This window comes from Panthera uncia, chromosome B4 (assembly GCF_023721935.1).
Source record: "Panthera uncia isolate 11264 chromosome B4, Puncia_PCG_1.0, whole genome shotgun sequence".
NCBI lineage: Eukaryota > Metazoa > Chordata > Mammalia > Carnivora > Felidae > Panthera > Panthera uncia.
In genome coordinates this window covers 137,484,856-137,495,758 of record NC_064809.1, presented here as the reverse complement: position 1 = coordinate 137,495,758, position 10,903 = coordinate 137,484,856, and the positions used below count along the sequence as shown (strand labels likewise).

At 62.7% G+C, this 10,903-nt stretch overlaps 1 long non-coding RNA gene across 1 annotated transcript; it reads left to right on the top strand.

Moving 5' to 3' along the window:
- Positions 1-9,016: 9,016 nt before the first annotated feature.
- On the top strand, positions 9,017-10,814 carry LOC125919735 (uncharacterized). Its single transcript, XR_007456881.1, has 3 exons — positions 9,017-9,203; positions 9,530-9,683; positions 10,042-10,814. It is a non-coding gene; the product is annotated as an uncharacterized LOC125919735 (long non-coding RNA).
- The last annotated feature ends 89 nt before the right edge of the window (positions 10,815-10,903 follow it).

Genomic DNA, 10,903 nt, shown 5'->3' with positions numbered 1-10,903 from the left:
CGGCTCTCGGGCCACTGAGCCTTGGTGTCCCTCTTCGTGGGGACTTTTGTCCCAAACAGATCCTCGCTGTGCCCGACCTGAGTGTGAGACGTGTGTCTACGACTTTGCAGATTCCAAGAAGTTAGGGTTTTGACACAGAGAATCGGTAGCAGAGCAGGTTAAGCTACCTCTTGAAGAACTGGGGTTCCGCTCAAGGGCCTAACCTCTAGGCCATCGTGAGCGGCTCTGCAGTTTCATGACCTGTGATTTGGTGGCACAGGGAAGGTCCCTGGAGGTGTGCCACAGGGTCCCGTGCTGTCAGATCCTTGTTTCGGGGGAGGGTGTGCTCGCACAGGCGGCGGGGGGCAGGGTGAGAATGAACCGGGGCCCAGGACACGGACGGCCGTCAGCGTTGAGCTGAATCACTGGGCGATTGAGCGGCCAAGACACTGGTGGGGGGGGGGGGGGCGGACGCCTGCGGACGTGCAGCAGGGGGCCCCAGGTGACGTCTTGGGGCATCTGGGGCTTCTCCTGGGTTTCTGAGGTGATCTGTAGCGCGTTCCGTAGCCCGGGTGTCTCGGTTTCTTCATGCGTGAGAAACACGGGGACAGACCGTCTCCCAAGGCTGCTTTGAGGCTCAGGTGGGCACAGGCGTGAGACTGTGACACCAAGCCGGGCGTGTGGGGGGTCCGGGGCACTCCGCCTCGCCCCCAGCTGCAGAACCGTACAGATGTCTGGGCAGCTGACGCTGCAAAGCCGGTGAGACGTCGCGTCAGCGCGTTAGAACCGTCTCTCTGCTGGCGGTAACGTGCGAGGAAAGAAAAGTGAAATTAGCAGGACACCCGCGTAAAACGCTAGAAACGCCGAGGATCTGAGCGGTTCGCGTTTTCACAAGAGGCTTACCAAGAGCGGTTTGGACAGCGCGGGGGGCGCACGGCTCTTCCATCCTTGGAGCGCCGTGTCCCCCAGGGGGCGTCCGCGTCGCGCACCGTATGCTCTGCACCTTCCGAGTCCTGCAGCGTCTCAGGGCGCTTTCCCCGTGAGCCGTCACCTCAGGGGACGTCTCCAGCCTTGTCACAGACACCTTCCTCGCTTCTGAGGGGACGTCTTCAGCTGCACGCGTGGTCTCCCGGGGCGCTGTGTCCGTGCCGCGCAGCCGACGGGCTCCCCGTGACTCTGTGGGTGTTCGGTCCAGATCTCGCCTCCAGGGCCAGCACTCCGGCTCTCGGCACATCCCCGGGCGGCTGCCGAGTTGTGCGTGTATCCGCGTTTGCCAACTGTCCCAAGAGTTCATCACCGGGACACGGGCGGGAAGGCGCACCGCACGCGCTCGGCTCTCACGCGGGAACCGGCGGGCAGACTCGCGGGCTCTGACCTCGGTCCTGGGGAGAGGCGACGTGGTCGGTCACGGAGCACGGTCCGCGTCCGCCGCTCACACCGCCACCCGTGGCTGGGGGTCAGCGACAGACTCCCTGCCTTGTGCAGACGCTGGCAGTCGCGCAGCCCGGAAACGGGGGCCGGACCCGCGTGCTGGGGGCAGTGCCATCTAAACCGCAGGAACACAACTTGGTGCGTATTGGGAACGGGCAAGGAGGGGGCTCCCCGCGTTAGCCGTCACCGTTCTTGGTGTCGGGGGGTCGGCCTGGCCTCTCCCGGAACGCGGCACACGCCCGTCTGGGCGGGTAAGCGTGAACTATGTGACCACAGGAGGGGCCGGAGCAGGGTGGGCGGGTTCTCGCCCGCTTCCTGGGCGTGTGTGCACCTGCCGGGGGGGAGGCGGCGTGCGTGTGGCGGGCAGGAGCGTCCCTTCCCTTGTCCCTTCCCTGCGGTCGAAGGGAAGGTGGTAATGAGCTCATCACGGTTCTGTCTGGCGCGGGCGCTGGGGACGCCGCGGCCGTGTAAGCGGGCGCATGATGTGTATCACCTCCCCGCAGCTCGTCTCAGGCAGGGAGGGAGAGCTGTCCCAGCTGCGTCTTGATCCCCGAGTGTGGCCCGAGGGAGGCACGTGCTCGTGGCCTTAATCTGACTTGCATCTAGTGGGTTTCAGTGAAGGCCGCCGCCACCCCATTTGCGGGGAAGCATCGGAAGCAGGAGCTTTTGCAGTCACCCCGGCCGACGTGGGGGCCTGGCTCTGGGGAAGCAGGAGGGCTCTGCAGTGTCCTGGTGCCCAGGCCGGATGACGGGAAAGCCCGCGGTGAGAGGGAGCCCGCGATGAGCCGTGGGCAGCAGACCACACGGCCGGTCCCAGCTTTGAGCCCAGCCAGTGGCTCACTCGGCAGGTGTGGGGGTGCAGGGGGCGAGCCGCGGCCTCAGTGTGGCGGGTGGGAGCGTGCGCCCCCGTGTGGCCCTGAGCTGGGAGGCACCCGCACGACCCTGGGAGCCTGGCTGGGATGTCACGTCGATGGGGGATGGGGGCCCAGACTCCATTCCTCCAGGGTCTGTTCTGGGAAATCGAGACCCCAGGGGGGAGGCCGACCCCCAGTGTCCAGGGTGCAGGGCCTGTACATTTCCCTCAGAGGTGACCAGCCCCATGTGCGTGTTTGAGTGGCCTGCCCTTTCTCTGTCTGGTGGGGGGTCAGAGTGCGAGTGACGGGCCGAGGTCCTGACAGAGGAGGTGTCACTGGGCCTCAGACTCGCTAAGGGCAGAGAGCTCCTCATTCAGGGGACCCTGTGCTGGGACGGGGGCTGGAGAAGAGACTGGGGCCTGAGACTGGGGTGAGACCCCCCTCTCCACCAACGGCAGAGCTGAGCCCTGGGCCCCTCTCTCTGCGCGGACCTTCGTCTGGAGGGGTGCTGAGGGGCTGGGCTCATGAGCCCTGGCCCCTCTGTCCTGCCAGGACTCGGGCAGACCACAGGGTGGGGGGAGCTGGCCCGGCGTGTCCTTCTCCAGCCCAGGGCCAGGGCTCTATGGCCACGATGGCAGCCGGCCTCCGGGATGCCCAGACCCCAACCTGCAGGGGAGGGGGCCTCCGGGATGCCCAGACCCCGACCTGCAGGGGAGGGACCTGGTGGGGCCAAGGCCACTCAGGGTCAAGTGGGCGTAGAGCCTGAGGGGAGATGCTGAGCCTGAGCCCACGCCCCTGGGAGGGCCTGAGCTTAAAGGCACTGATGAAGCAGGAAACTTGGAAAATGCCAGGTTTTATTTCCAAAGCTGGCATCCCGGATTCGGGAGTTTTGCAGGAACGAGAAGTAGAAGCTGGGCCCCCCGGAGAGCCTCGGAGCCCCCCCCCCCCCCGCTGCCAAGCCTCCCCCAAGGAGCTTCTGTCCCCGAGTCCCCTCCTCACTGGCAGCGTGACCGGCAGGCAGGGGGCTGGCCGGCGTCCCCGCGGGCTGTCCGGGTCCTGAGGACGGGGCTCCGCTCGGGGGCCACCGGCTGGGCCCTGACACGCAGGGAGTGAGATGCACTTTTCTTAGTTGTTTGCCTTTTAAATCATGGGGTGCTTTTTTTGTTTTTTTAAGTGGAAGCGTTTAACTTTCGGTAACGAAATCTAGCATTTTCTACGTTTGGATGTCAGTAAAGCTTTTAAGCATAGGGATGATCTGCCTCTATTTTCTGGCAGTGACCTTGTCATGGCCCTGAGGAACTTCTCAGAGCCTTTAAATTGTAAATGTGCATTTCACTCATTTGGGGAAACCAGTCAGTGTTTTCTAACCACATTTTTCAGGGACGGCGCGTTTGCGGGGTGGGGCGGCCGGGCTGCCTGGTGGGGGGGGTCTCAGGCCACCCTTTGTAGGGTTCTGGGTGTCCCCTGCATGTCCCCGTGCTCCGTGGGGTCCCGCAGGGGTGGGTGGTGCAGAGGAGGCTCTGGGGACCCCTTCCCTGGGGCGCTGAGCACACCCACCCCGGAGTCCCCGTCCACCTGCTGGTGGGAAACGGTGGACCCGCTTTGTTCAGCCTCATTACGCGTTTGCACTTGACTGCTGGTTTTGCTTCTTAGAGCTAAGGAACCGTGCCCTTGGAGAAAATGGCGTCAGCGCCTCCTCGGTGAGGCGCGTTGTTTGGTGGGCACAGGAAGCGTCTGAAGGTGGCCAGGGACCGACCTTGAACTTGGGCAGGTGCACCTGGTAAACTGCTTCCTGTGCCCCCCCCCCCCCCCCCCCCACCTTGACCAGGACCCCTGTCCCTAAGCTCCCCTCCCCCCAGACTTGCCTCGCACGGCCGCAGAAACCAAGGTGTGCGGCACCTTCCTGCACAGCCGAGTGCCCATCTCATTTCTCGGAGAATATGGCTCAATTTGAGCAAAGCCGTCAGCGAGGAATTCATACCTTGCCCGGGAACCACCGGCTGGCAGACGTCAATACGGCCGGATTGAGGTGCCGATCAGACGTCAGGTCTATTTCGATGAAAATGTCTAATCAGAAAAACACTGGGGCTTAGGCAAGATGGACCAAACAATTCCAAAACAATTTATCTTAGAAATTAATTCCCAGGAAAAGTTTACCCGGAGGGACTGGAGCTTAGTTTTGTTTTCAATTTATTAAAGCCCCGAAGCCTTGTTTTCTGCCTGTGCGTGGAACCCGCCGCCTCCGAGGCCCCGGGCAGCGCGCCCCCTTCCCTGCACGACCCAGGCACCCGTGTCCCTGCAGGTCCCTTTCTTCCCAGAACCGGTCACCTGCTTCCGAGGCCGAGGGCTCTCCCTCCTGGGCCTCCACCCGCACCCGGGTTCACCCGTCTCTCTCCCGCTTCGAGCCTCAGCCCCCTCCTGGCTCTGCCCACAGCCCCACGGGTCCTCGATGCCTTGAGACGGCATCTGGCTCACAGCGCCCACCCCCCCGGTGGCCCCCTTCCCTGCGCCCAGGCCCTTGTGTGGCTCTGAGCGTCTCTGTGAGAATAGCAGTACTTGGGCTTGGCCAGACTTTCATCCACCTTCTTCGGCAACTGGAAAACCCCGATAAGCGAGATTTTTTGTTCAACTCAAGACTTTTATTCTCACGGTAATCCAGAATTTATCTTGAAAGGCTAAATAGTGGTGTTAAGCATCTTTTCGTGCTTCCGGCTTTTACACCTCTTCCTCGGAGAAGGGACCGTCCCCCTCGGCGCCCGGCAGCCAGAGGTCCGAGGTCACGGAGCCCCCATGCCATCCTGCGTCCCTCCTGACCGGGACGTGGTCCCCGCAGGTCAGCCCCGCCCTCGTGACGTCGTGTAGCCCTGGTCAGCCCGCCAAGCCTCACTTCCAAATCCCACACGTGGGGCGTTAGGGCTTCGACAGGCGAGCTTTGGGGGAACACAGACATGCGGTCCGTAACAAAGTCCTTTGCCAACTTTTTAAAAAGTTTATTTATTCTGACAGGGAGAGAGAGAGAATCCCAAGCAGGCTCCTCAAGGTGTCAGCACAGGGCCCCACGCGGGGCTCAGACTCGCAAACTGTGAGATCATGACCTGAGCTGAAGTCCAGAATCAGATGCTCAACCAACTGAGCCCCCTGGGCGCCTCTCCTTTGCCCATTTTGAACTGGGTTGTTTGTTTTGTTCTTGTTCAGTTGTGGGAGCTCTTTACATATTCAGGACACCACACCCTCACCAGGTAGAAGATACGCAGATACTTTGTCCTGTTCCTCGGGTTGCCTTTTCACTCTTGGCACTTCCTTCAGCACAAACGGCAAGTTTGCGGAAGCCCAGTTCACCTCTTTCTTCTCTTGTCGCTTGTGTTTTTGGTGTCTCATCCGAGAAATCAGTGCAAATCCAACGTCGAGGGGCTTTCTTCACTTCTGTGTTTTCTTTTAAGGCTTTTATAGTTTTAACTCTTACATCTAGGCCTTTGATTCATTTGAGTTAATTAAATAAATTAAAAAAATTTTTTTAACATTTATTCATTTTTTTGAGAGATGGAAGGAGAGCACAAGCAGGGGCAGAGAGAGAGGGAGACAGAATCCGAAACAGGCTCCAGGCCCCGAGCTGTCAGCACAGAGCCCGACATGGGGCTCGAACTCACGAGCCGTGAGACTGTGACCTGAGCCGAAGTCGGTTGCTTAACTGACTGAGCCACCCAGGCGCCCCTCATTTGAATTACTTTTTAATAGGGTGCCATATAAGGGAGATTTCGAGAAAAACAATCACAGAGGGGAAAAATAAAACCCAGTGATTGTAAGTAAAGGCACGGAATCGCAGAGTCTGGGGGGTACAGAGATGTGAGCAGCGTTTGTCCAACATCCTGGGGGCCTGTCAGGCAGGGCTGCTCAGAGCCAAAGGTGCCACCTGGGGGCGCAGGAGATTGTCAGTGGGTCCGGGGCTGCTCCCAGGGCTCCCGGGGCCCCACGTCATCTCCACGTGGGACTTGGGCCTGGAACCCTACCCCCCTCCCCATAAAGCCTTTAACGCAGAGGAGAAACACAGATGGCTCAGCCACCTCTCTGTCTCCCAAAGCAAAGCACCGGGCCACCCGGAGATGTGGCCGTTTCCTCGTGGGCTCTGCCTCCCGGTGCCGGCGGTCAAGGGCTGGGGGACGCCTGGGGCCATTCAACCAAGCTCGGGTCCTCCTGGGGCACGAAGCCCCGTGGACACCAGGCTGGACAACCGAGGCCGGCTGGTGGCTCACCTCCCCTCTCGCTCCGTGTCTCCGGCTTTCAGAAGGCCGACAAGCAGACTCGGCCGTGGGCACTGATGCTCCTGAATCACTCGCCGATTTGCCGATTCGCTGGTTCCTTCATTCAGAAAGCCAGCAAGCAGGCTGCAGAGCCCAGACCGGACCCTGGAGCGACCACCCCCCACCCCAGGGGAGTGGCCAGAGAAAGCCACAATAAGGGCAGATTTGTAAACAGCACTCTCTGAAGGGCGAATCCTCCCCAGGGCCGGGTCCCGGGTCCAAGGCAAGGGCGTCGTCACTGCGCATTCTCCTCGCCAGGCCGGTCCCGGCGGGCAAGGTGCGCGCCGAGCTGGCCCTGAAGGAGGAGACCGGCCTCCGGGCAGAGGGGGCTGCGTCGCGGGAGGGCTGGGAGCCGGCGGTGGCACTCCCGGGGGTGCCGGGCTGCGTGCTGTCGTGATGTGGATCCAGATTCCGGGTCTCCCACTGACGGACCGGGAGGCGCGGGGAGTGTGACGTGACCCCCACGCCCGCGAGTCTGAAGCCGGGGGGACGATACGCGTGTCCCGTCGGGTCGCGAGGACGCGGGGATGGCCGGCAGCGGTCAGCTCGCTCTGTGCCTGGGGAGGCCGTCCCGCACTCGGCAACGAGACGTGAGGAGCAGACCGAGTGGTGTTCGCGGATCTGGCCGGAAGGCGGCTGCGGCCCAGCACGGGCCCCCTGCCACGGCCCCGCGACCCGGTCCCCGCCTGAGGCCGCACGATGCGCACAGCCGGGCAGCCCACCGCTTGCTCACCCAGAGGGTCTGTTTTGGGGTGCTGCGGGATTCGGGGTCCCTTTGCCTCCCGCCCCCCTCGGCACTCCCTTGTGTCCCGCACGCACCACGAGACCGTGCGTCCCGTGAGACCTGCCTCCGGCCCCGTCAGAGGACCCGGGGGGTAGTGGTCACTGGGCCGAGCCCCGCGCCTGCGGCCTCACGCGACCCCCCTTCTTGCCACCGTCCCCGTTATCCCTGCTTTGTCCTCCCCCGTGTCAGGGAAACTCAGAGACGCCCGCAGGGGAGGGCGTGGGGGGCAGAGACATCTTCCGGTGGGTCCTACTCAAGCTGAGGGTTGAAAAGGAGGTGAGACCCGGTGTTCTCTCCTTGCTCAGCCACACTCACTGTCATCTCCTTTGTTGGTCAGAGACGTGAGGCCAGGCCAGGCCAGGCCAAGACTGGGGGGGCGGGGGTTGGCGAGCAGAGACAGGGGAGATGGGCCAGCAGACGAGAAGGCTGAGCGTGGCTTAATATGACCCACCTGGGGGCATCTCTACGGCCACACTGAGCCTTGCGCGATCTCCCGAAATCCTCTCGGTGATTCTCAGAGGTAGGTCCTCCTGTTCCCATTTGGAGGAGCGGCCTTGGGGCTCAGAGAAGTCGGGTCACCTGCCTAGGCCAGTCCTCTGACAGCAAGTGATGATTTGAGTTGGGACCTCTTGGCTCCAGGCCCTGAGCCTCGAACCCCATGCGTAAGCACCGAGTGCCCCTGGGCCCTATTTGTCATTCGAAACTCACACCCTGCAGAGGACGCATCCCATGGCGAGTACTCACTTTGTGGTGTCTTTGGAATATATGCACGGATAGGTAGGCAGACGGATAGACGAATAAGTGGCTGGGTGGCCCGGTAGCGGATGGATGGAAGGAGAGGCAAGTGGACGGACAGATGGATATTTGGACGGATGGGCGGGTGGATAGATGGAGGGGTGAATGGGTGGGCGGAGGGCGGGGGTGGATGGGTGGGCGGAGGGCGGGGTGCGGGGGCGGGCGGGGGGCGGGGGGTGCGGGGGCGGGCGGGGGGCGGGGGGGGCGGGGGCGGGCGGAGGGGGGGAGTGAAGGGGCGGGCGGAGGGAGGGGTGAGGGGGTGGGCGGAGGGAGGGGCGGATTGGGAAATGCCCCAACCTTCCCCATCACCTGCAGCGCCAACATCGGACTCATCCCTTGAGACCCTACAGGGCGCTCCTTCCGAGCCGCTCTGTTACCGCCATCCTTGACGCAATTTTCCTGAAAGGAGACAAAGAGCCATTTACTGGAACCAGGGCTGCCACTGGATTCTGAAAACTGACGGGAGGAAGGAAGAGTGTCCGGTCACTGGTCTAGTCCTTCCTGTTCACAAATCTCAGGGAGTCCTGGGTGTGCCCCAGAGGCCTCGTGTCCAGGCACGTCAGGAATCGGAGGGAAAAGCCCCATCTCCACGAACCCCCCTCTCAGGCCCCCAAAGCCCCTTGCTCGGGGCCCTGCACTCACTAGAGGCTCAGAGGCGGGCAGGACCAGAGGGAAGAGCGCAGGGGGCAGAAGGAGGCACCGCACAGAGGGAGGGCGGCCCCGCGGCCCGGGCCCTTTGCCCGTCCTTGGGGAGCAGCTGAGCAGGCCCGGTCTTAGAGCTGCAGAAGCCAGAGGCAGGGGCCGATTCCCTGGGGCTTTTGCAAAGCAGCAGCCCGCGTGGGGCCCCAGGGCCTGGGGGGGGGGGGGGGCTCCGGTCCCGCGTGGGAGCCCCGGCGGCGGCCTGCGTTCAGTTGGGTTCCGACGACAGCCTCAGGCGTGCCTCCGATGCCCACGCAGCGCCTCTCCCGTGGCCGTTGGATCCAGATTCTGCGGAACCCAGAAATCTCTACTCAGATGAAGGTCTTCTCCGTAAAAACCAGCCAGTGAATTCCAGACATTCGTGTAAGAATTTCTTGAATTACAGCGGCCCCGCGGCTCCCGGTTCCCTTTGTGGCCGCGCGGGGTCGCGGAGCGCGAGGGGGGCTGTGCCCTCGGCCCCCCGCAGGTGGCGCTGTGCGACCGCTGTTGCGCGCGATGGCCAATCCCAGGGCTCAGCTCTCCCGTCTTACGCAACAGTTTGCAGAACCCACTGTTGATTTAGGGATTTGGGGAGCCTTACTTAAAATTAAGTAAACACATGAACAAGGGAGTCACTGTCTTTCGAATAGGACTGTCATCTGTGACCAGTTCATCCGTTAATGCCCGAGTTTCACTGTGTTTTTTACCAGATCCTCCTTTGCACGCGTCTCCGCGCCTCGGACGCCGTCCTGCTCCTGCTCCTGCTCCGGGCAGAGGAACAAAGGGGAGCAGCTGAGGTTCTCTCTGGGCTGGTCCCCAGGAGCTGCCGGCGGAATGGGTCCGCGGGGGCGCGAGGACTGACAGGTGAGGCCCCCGCAGGGCCTGCGTAGCTTGCCTTTCGCACGTGCTGGTAGGGGAGGGACGGGAAAGAATGTTCCGGAAGGCCCGCAGCTGGGCGTTTGGTGAAGGTGACGCGCTGGTGGGGTCCGCAAGGCTCTGGGCCTGGACCCTCCCACCTGCCTGCAGCCCAGCGTGGGGAGGAGCTGGGCCGTTGTAACGCCCACCCCCAGTTTTGGCCTGAACACGGGGACACAGATCTCTCGATTTGGGTGGCAAAGCTTCCCTCAGACGCTGCTCTAAAATGTGCAGACGCCTGCTTCTTTTCGGGACAGAAGAGCTTGGACTCTGACAAACGACACATTTCAGTTTATTTATGTTCTAGAATGCCTGATTATAAGGACGTGTGGGGACCAGGAGCGACGTGATTATTTATGCTGCTCTCGCCCGCGGTCTCCACCAGAAGGGGGGTCTGAGGCAGCTGGGGCCCCAGGGCCCTTGTTGGCAGGGCTCTGGGCTGCTTCTAAGCCTTCGGACCGTCCAGACCGAGGCCCAGCAGTCACCTCATTTCAGGTGTTTAGGGAAGGATGCGCCGTCCCCCAGTGGGGTGTCCCCCCAGCCGGTATCATCCCAAAGCTGTTCCCTTATTGGGGGGGGGGGCCGGGGACCCCTCCGAGCACCAGCCCGGCTCCAGTCAACCCTGGGAGGTCACGGAGCAGCCCAGACCCCCACCCTTTGCAGGACCGTTTCCCTCCCGTGGAGGGGCTGCTGGGGAGGGGGCTGTGTTCCAACTCGCCCCTTCCCCGGGGGTTGGGGGGCTCTGGAGGGAAGCGGGGTTGGGCTAATGGACTCACTCCTGCGTCTCTCCTGGGAAGGGGCTTGTATCTGTGCTGTTTGTCGGGACCCCAGACACGGCCCCAAAATTGCACCGTGAGTGAGTGAGCTTCCCGGGGCCCCGTCTCCACCTTCTCACGCACCTGGAGACACTGCGAATTCGATGCTGGCCCTCTAACAGCAGAGTCCAGAGCCTCCCGCCCATGACCTTGCCTGCTTGCAGTGTCCCCGACGAACACGAGCCCTTCCGGGGCTTTCTGCAGGGCTGCGGATGTGAGGGTCGATCCTCCTCCTCCACCCCTCCCCTCCCCTCCCCTCCCCTGCCCCTGCCCCGCCCCTGCCCCGCCCCACCCCTCCCTTGCCCCTCCCCAGCCCCTCCCCCACCCCTCCCCTCCCCTCTCCTCCCCTGCCCT